The sequence below is a fragment of the Haliotis asinina genome, unplaced genomic scaffold, assembly GCF_037392515.1.
Source record: "Haliotis asinina isolate JCU_RB_2024 unplaced genomic scaffold, JCU_Hal_asi_v2 scaffold_17, whole genome shotgun sequence".
In the NCBI taxonomy this organism is placed as follows: Eukaryota; Metazoa; Mollusca; class Gastropoda; order Lepetellida; family Haliotidae; genus Haliotis; species Haliotis asinina.
In genome coordinates, this window is record NW_027133889.1 from 922733 (window position 1) to 928732 (window position 6000).

The 6000-nt window shown below is 37.7% G+C and overlaps 1 protein-coding gene across 1 annotated transcript in view; it reads right to left on the reverse strand.

Annotated features, from left to right (window-relative positions):
* Positions 1-5790, reverse strand: part of LOC137269773 (uncharacterized) — a 35017-nt gene extending 29227 nt beyond the window's left edge. Inside the window, exon 1 of the mRNA XM_067803601.1 lies at positions 5652-5790. The gene's annotated coding sequence lies outside the window, so the exon portion shown is untranslated. The remainder of the gene's footprint in view (positions 1-5651) is intronic.
* Positions 5791-6000: the final 210 nt, after the last annotated feature.

Here is a 6000-nt window from a genome sequence, read left to right on the forward strand (position 1 = left end):
ACATAAGTTCTCATTTAATTCTTGGATTTTTAAAGGAAATTGATTTCATCATTGAATTTTGATTATCATGTTCTGTAGATAGCTGCATTTTAATTCATGGTAGTTTAGAATAGTAACTTGAATTGTTAGTAACTTGAATTGTTACCCTTAAAGGGGGTTGAAGTATTGGAAAAGTATTGTCCTCCTGAGAGGATACGTAAGTCCACAAATATTGACAGTAAATTTAAGTCTACCAGGTTTTTAATCGTAGTATTCATGTTCCTATAATTTTGGCTAACTTTTCGTACAATCGCCAGCAGCTGAAGGCATGGTGTAAATCCAACTAGGGTCCATGTAGGTAGCAAAGGTACTGTAAGTCCCCATGGTCTCTTGTGTGGTGATCTACCTTCTGTTGTTGGCGATCTATAGTCTGTTTTTATATTGTATTGTCTAAATAGTAATATTAGTTTTAACTTTTCACGCTGGTTTTAATTGAAATTGTGATATTCTAGTTGTTTTCTGTCCTTCGTTGACAGATTTTACCACATTCATATATTTCATTTAAATGTTCTCGTCACGATATGCCTGAGATATTGCCGATGTGACGTTAAATATTACTCACTCACTCGTCAAAGGAGCGAAATAATGTCAAGTGAGACGTTAATTCCCGTTTCACCTATCCTCACTAATACTTGACAAACCTTATCAATCGTATTTAGAAAAGTAATTACTGTCACATTTACATGTCTTTCATGGTAAAAAGCTGTCTTTGAAACACACAGTGTATTCCAAACTGTTGCTTTTCAGTCACATCCTGTCACACGCCCAGGTATGACATTGACATTGCGTGTTGGAATAACGGGAAAAATAAATCTTTATCACCCTTTGAAAAGTACCGTTTCTACAACATAATACATGCTAACTGAAACATAATAGCGGATATAAGAGAACCATTGCCTATTTGAATCCTGTTTGTCAACTGCTGACTGTTATTGCTGTCGAACACTCCCTGTTTACATGTTGTAACGACAACCAATTCAAACACTATCGTCGTATAGCGTCTGTGTCTGAGCATGTTGATCTTTCCTCTGTGGTTATAAACGCAAATGACGGGATCTGACGAATGCCTTTTATCTTATTGTGCATGGACTATTTTATATGTTGAGGCAATCGCCCACAAAGCCGGGAGTGCAAAACTTTCCTGTCACTCTTGATGGTTCAGTGCATAACGGAGATATGTAGAAACAGGTGATAGTGAGAAGTCAATTCTTAACTCCACACTCAACGGATATTACTTCACATCTCACTCATGCACACTTACACATATAGCAAACCCTTGATGGCATTAATACCACTTGAAACTAAATTATCAATTCCGCCATAATACGTTCTGTGAATATACAGAAACACGGGAGATGTTTACATAAACTATTTACGACAGCTTTTGCTCGTTACCCTTAATTTGCGTCTTTCCTGGTCAAGAAAATTAGTGAGTGAGTGAGGTGAGTTTTACACCGCACTCAGCAATATTCCAGCTATATGGCGGCGGTCTCTAAATAATCGAGTCTGGACCAGACAATCCAGTGATCAACAACATGAGCATCGATCTGTACAACTGGGAACTGATGACATGTGTCAACCAAGTCAGCGAGCCTGACCACCCGATCCCGTTAGTCGCCTCTTACGACAAGCATAGTCGCCTTTTATGGCAAGCATGGGTTGCTGAGGGCCTATTCTTCCCCGGACCTTCACGGGTCAGAAAATTAGTGGATAATCACTTATTCCTTTAAGTTGTATTGCCACTGTAATACCTGTGTAGTGATATGCAATTGTTTTTTTAAGTTAGTTAACTGTGAATCACATCACATTGTTTTATTGCTTTTTGAGATAACATCAAGTCCTTTTGTGACCTGAGTCCCAGTAAATTGCTGCATTAGTCTCAACACTGAGTTGACTGAGTTGGGCTTTAAGATAGATCGGCATTATTCCAGCCATATACTGACAGTTTACACCGAAAGTGTCACAGCATCAGATTCAAAAGCAGTCAATTCGTTATTTACATTACCTTATCAACAGTATATGATACAGGTCAACTTCATGTCTTTCATATTTGTCGTGTCATAATGCGAGACTTGCAGTTAAAAAATATGGTTGACAATGCGCACTTCATCGCACTTCATTTAGCAGATAGTCATGAGTAAACCAAATGTGGTCAATACGACATCCTCGAAAAATCACTTCTTTACGTCTTAGCAATAAAAGTAGGTATTACCAGTTTGTTGGCTTCAATGCATGAAGGTTATTTCTTCCTACCTGGGTGTCACTGTACCTCATCAGCAGTGGAAGTAATAGCTTGATATGACAGTACAGCGTGGGTCCCGCGATTCCGCGGTTGCAGAAAAAAACGCGGAATTTACCTTTCCATGCAGAATAACGTCTGGTCCGCGGAAAACACATTTTCTTGCAGAATCTGTGCAGAATTTATCACTTTTCTACAGCGGAATTTGCTTATTTTAAAAAACTGGGCGAAAACTGACTGACAGCCGAAATGAAAAGTAGAGTTAATGTCAAAAGTAGGATCGGTTGCACATAAAAGGAGCTGAGATATTTACTGTGACATTTAAAAAAATTTGGCTAGCATTTCGTACAATCGCCAGCAGCTGAAAGTATGGTGTAAATCCAGCTAGGGTTCATGCAGGTAGCAAAGGCACTGTAAGTCCCCATGGTCCCTAGTATGGTGATCTACCTTCGGATGTTTGCGATTTATAGCCCATGTTTTATAATGTATTGTCTTCTTTAATTACAATGTTTTAGTTTTTTCATGCTGGTTTTATATCCATATCTGTCATATTCTAGTGTTTTTACTGTCCTTTGTCGACAGGTTTTCATATTACACAAACATTCCATTTAAGTGGTAAGATCTCGTCACGATATGGCTGAGATATTGTCGATGTGACGTTAAATATTTAGCTCACTCACTCACTCACTCACTCACTCACTCACTCAACATTTTCAAAACAATATATTCTGTCGGATGTCGTTTAAATACAAAATTGTTATTTGCATGAATGACCTAGAATCGTTCTGGATAATTTTGTAAATACACTAACATGAACGCCAAGTGTGACGTCAGAGAAGAATATGCATTTATAACCTTTATCGCGGGTCATTTCTAATGTTGAGCGTATAACGTTAATCATAAACACATAAACCCATTTCATATACATATATTTATGTCGTTCAGATATCACATGATGGAAACAAAATTATGATCAACATGAAGGTGTATGAACCATTCATATAAATATCAAAGGGGTGTAAACATTTGCAAAATGAAAACTGACATATGTTTCTCCACCTAAGTAAACTGACATGTATCCAAACTGAGTAAAGGAAATCGGAGATTTCAGCGCCCGTTGAAATTCAAAGGAATGTATTTGGAAATATTGTATGACCATGTATTTACCGGGGCATCTGTTTGCAATTAATGTAACGTTTGAAATTACCTGACAAATTCGGTCAGTACAGACATGAACGTGGTGCTTGCGCATACGAAAATGTACGATGAGCATTTGTTTCAAAGGTATAGATTTGTATGAAATATATCCCCAAAGTTAGGAAATATCTACAAACATACATAAACACGGTCATGGCGTGTATTTCATGTCGTATGTACGTTTATTTCAATTTACTATTGAAATGTACTACTACCAGTTACAGAAATAGATTATTGCTTTTGAAATATTTTGAAAGAAATCAAGTATTTTAATGGGCACCGAAGTGAAACTGTAATTTAAAACATATTTCGTTCTAATGTGTACACCTAACCTTATTTCTTCTGAAGCTCAAACGTGTGTATCAGTACATGCCAAAAAGGCAATACAATGTTTTTTAAAGAAGATTTGGAAGAGTATCTTGCCATGACCTTTTCAAATTATTAGAAGCAGTTACAACACTGTCACCTACGTTTTGGCATTGTTCAGAGAGTTACCGGGTGCGTCTTTATCTGAATCCGTTCAAATTGATTAATAGTTAAAATTAATAATTAAAAATCGTTTTCCATGTTATGGCTTTGGGCAAGTGTGGCAGTCTCTCATTTCTGCTCATCTTCATGACACGTGTTGTCAATTATTTATGTAGATTTATTCAACTTCCACATTAAAGATTAAAATATTATATCCTGGTCAAAGGTTTATACACCAGTGGGTGCACAACATGGAGGGAACCGATAATATTGTGTGTTTTTCATGGTTTGGGGTTTATTTAGTTCATCACGATGGCAATCCGAATATGTTTATTATTCTGTTTAAGCAGTGGTTGTCTGCTTCAGTGTCGACACTCGTCTGTAAATGCCTCTCCGAAATAACTTTAAAACATTTTAAATCACTTCTAGACGTTGAAGGGTATATATTCCTTGCCAACTGCTTTTTCGCTGTCTAAATGTAGTAATGCTAAAAATGCTTTTGAAACTGGTCGTTATGTTAACATGAAATACATTCAAAGGCGGTGAATGTAATTTAAATGAAAGTGTTTAGTCCATATTGAGAATTAACTGCATTAATTAATTTCAGTGCATTTGACTGAGCCTTAAGAGAAAAATATTTCACAAGGAATATATCAAATATGCTTGTCGTAAGAGGCGACTAACGGGATCGGGTGGTCAGGCTCGCTGACTTGGTTGACACATGTCATCGGTTCCCAGTTGCGCAGAGCGATGCTCATGTTGTTGATCACTGGATTGTATGGTCCAGACTCGATTATTTACAAACCGCCGCCATATAGCTGGAATACAGCTGAGTACGGCGTAAAACTAAACTCACTCACTCGCTCAAATATCAAATCTTCCTTGGCGAGCACAAGAACGACCCGGGCGTGAGATAGCCTGTATGGACTTCTCCTTTCCAGAATTGACATACATTGACAGTTTGATTGACACCAAATGCTTTTTGCAGATATGCCAAGGCAATAGTCAAAAGGAATAAAAAGAATGAGACCGCTCGTGAAGCCTTTTCCAATTCTTTTGTTTACCAGTATATCATGTCCCAACGACTTTACACCCAAACATAGTCTGCAAATTCTGTTTTGCTTACACATACTGCTAAAAAATGTCACGAATCAAATGGAATCTGTACATTAAAACATTTAATGCCACAGAGAATCGGGATATTTCCATTTTTCATTGTTGTAAAATGTTCACAATGATGATATCAAAGGAATATTAGACATTAAAGGTTCTAAGGAATTTTTCCTACGATCCTTAACTTCTTTCGAGTAGTACATATAAACTGTATTCCTTCAATAATGTCTTCAGAAAGTCGTTAGGGCACACCATAGTTCTGCACAAAGATATGAGGAGAGGCCGTACCTGGACCGCCTAAATGTAAGTACGTGCATTTCATCCGCAAATGTGGATGACAAAACATTTCTTAACAACAAACATCATCATCATCATCATCATCATCATCATCATCATCATCAACAACAACAGCAACAACAACAGCAACAACAACACCTTATAACAGAAAGACACAGTTGTACTCTCTTTGCTCCAACTGTGTAGGGCAGGGTCTTTGTCAGACATTACATACTGCCCTCCCTGCACATACTACTGCCTGCCCCACCGTGTGAGTGACGCATTGAACGACAATCATACTTTTTTTCTACAAACTTACCCTTTTATACAGCTCCACGTTTTGAAGACAGATCTACAGGTGTCCTGTTAATATTCAGTCGACGTTTCCTTGTAGGTATGGTGTAAGGCTTGGCATTGCCATACTAAATTTATCCTCCCTTGTTAGTATGAACCTCGCCCAACTCGACTCTATCTTTGCGATATCCGATATGTACACCTTCAAATTGAACACACAGTATGACAGTTAAAGTAGACTGCACGTCAAACGCTGAATAGCATCACGTGACCCTAATGCGTCATTCACTGAATGACTTAACTATTGAGAAGCACACGCTGCGATATAACATGAACAAAATCAGACAGGAAGCACTGACAAACAAGGACGAACG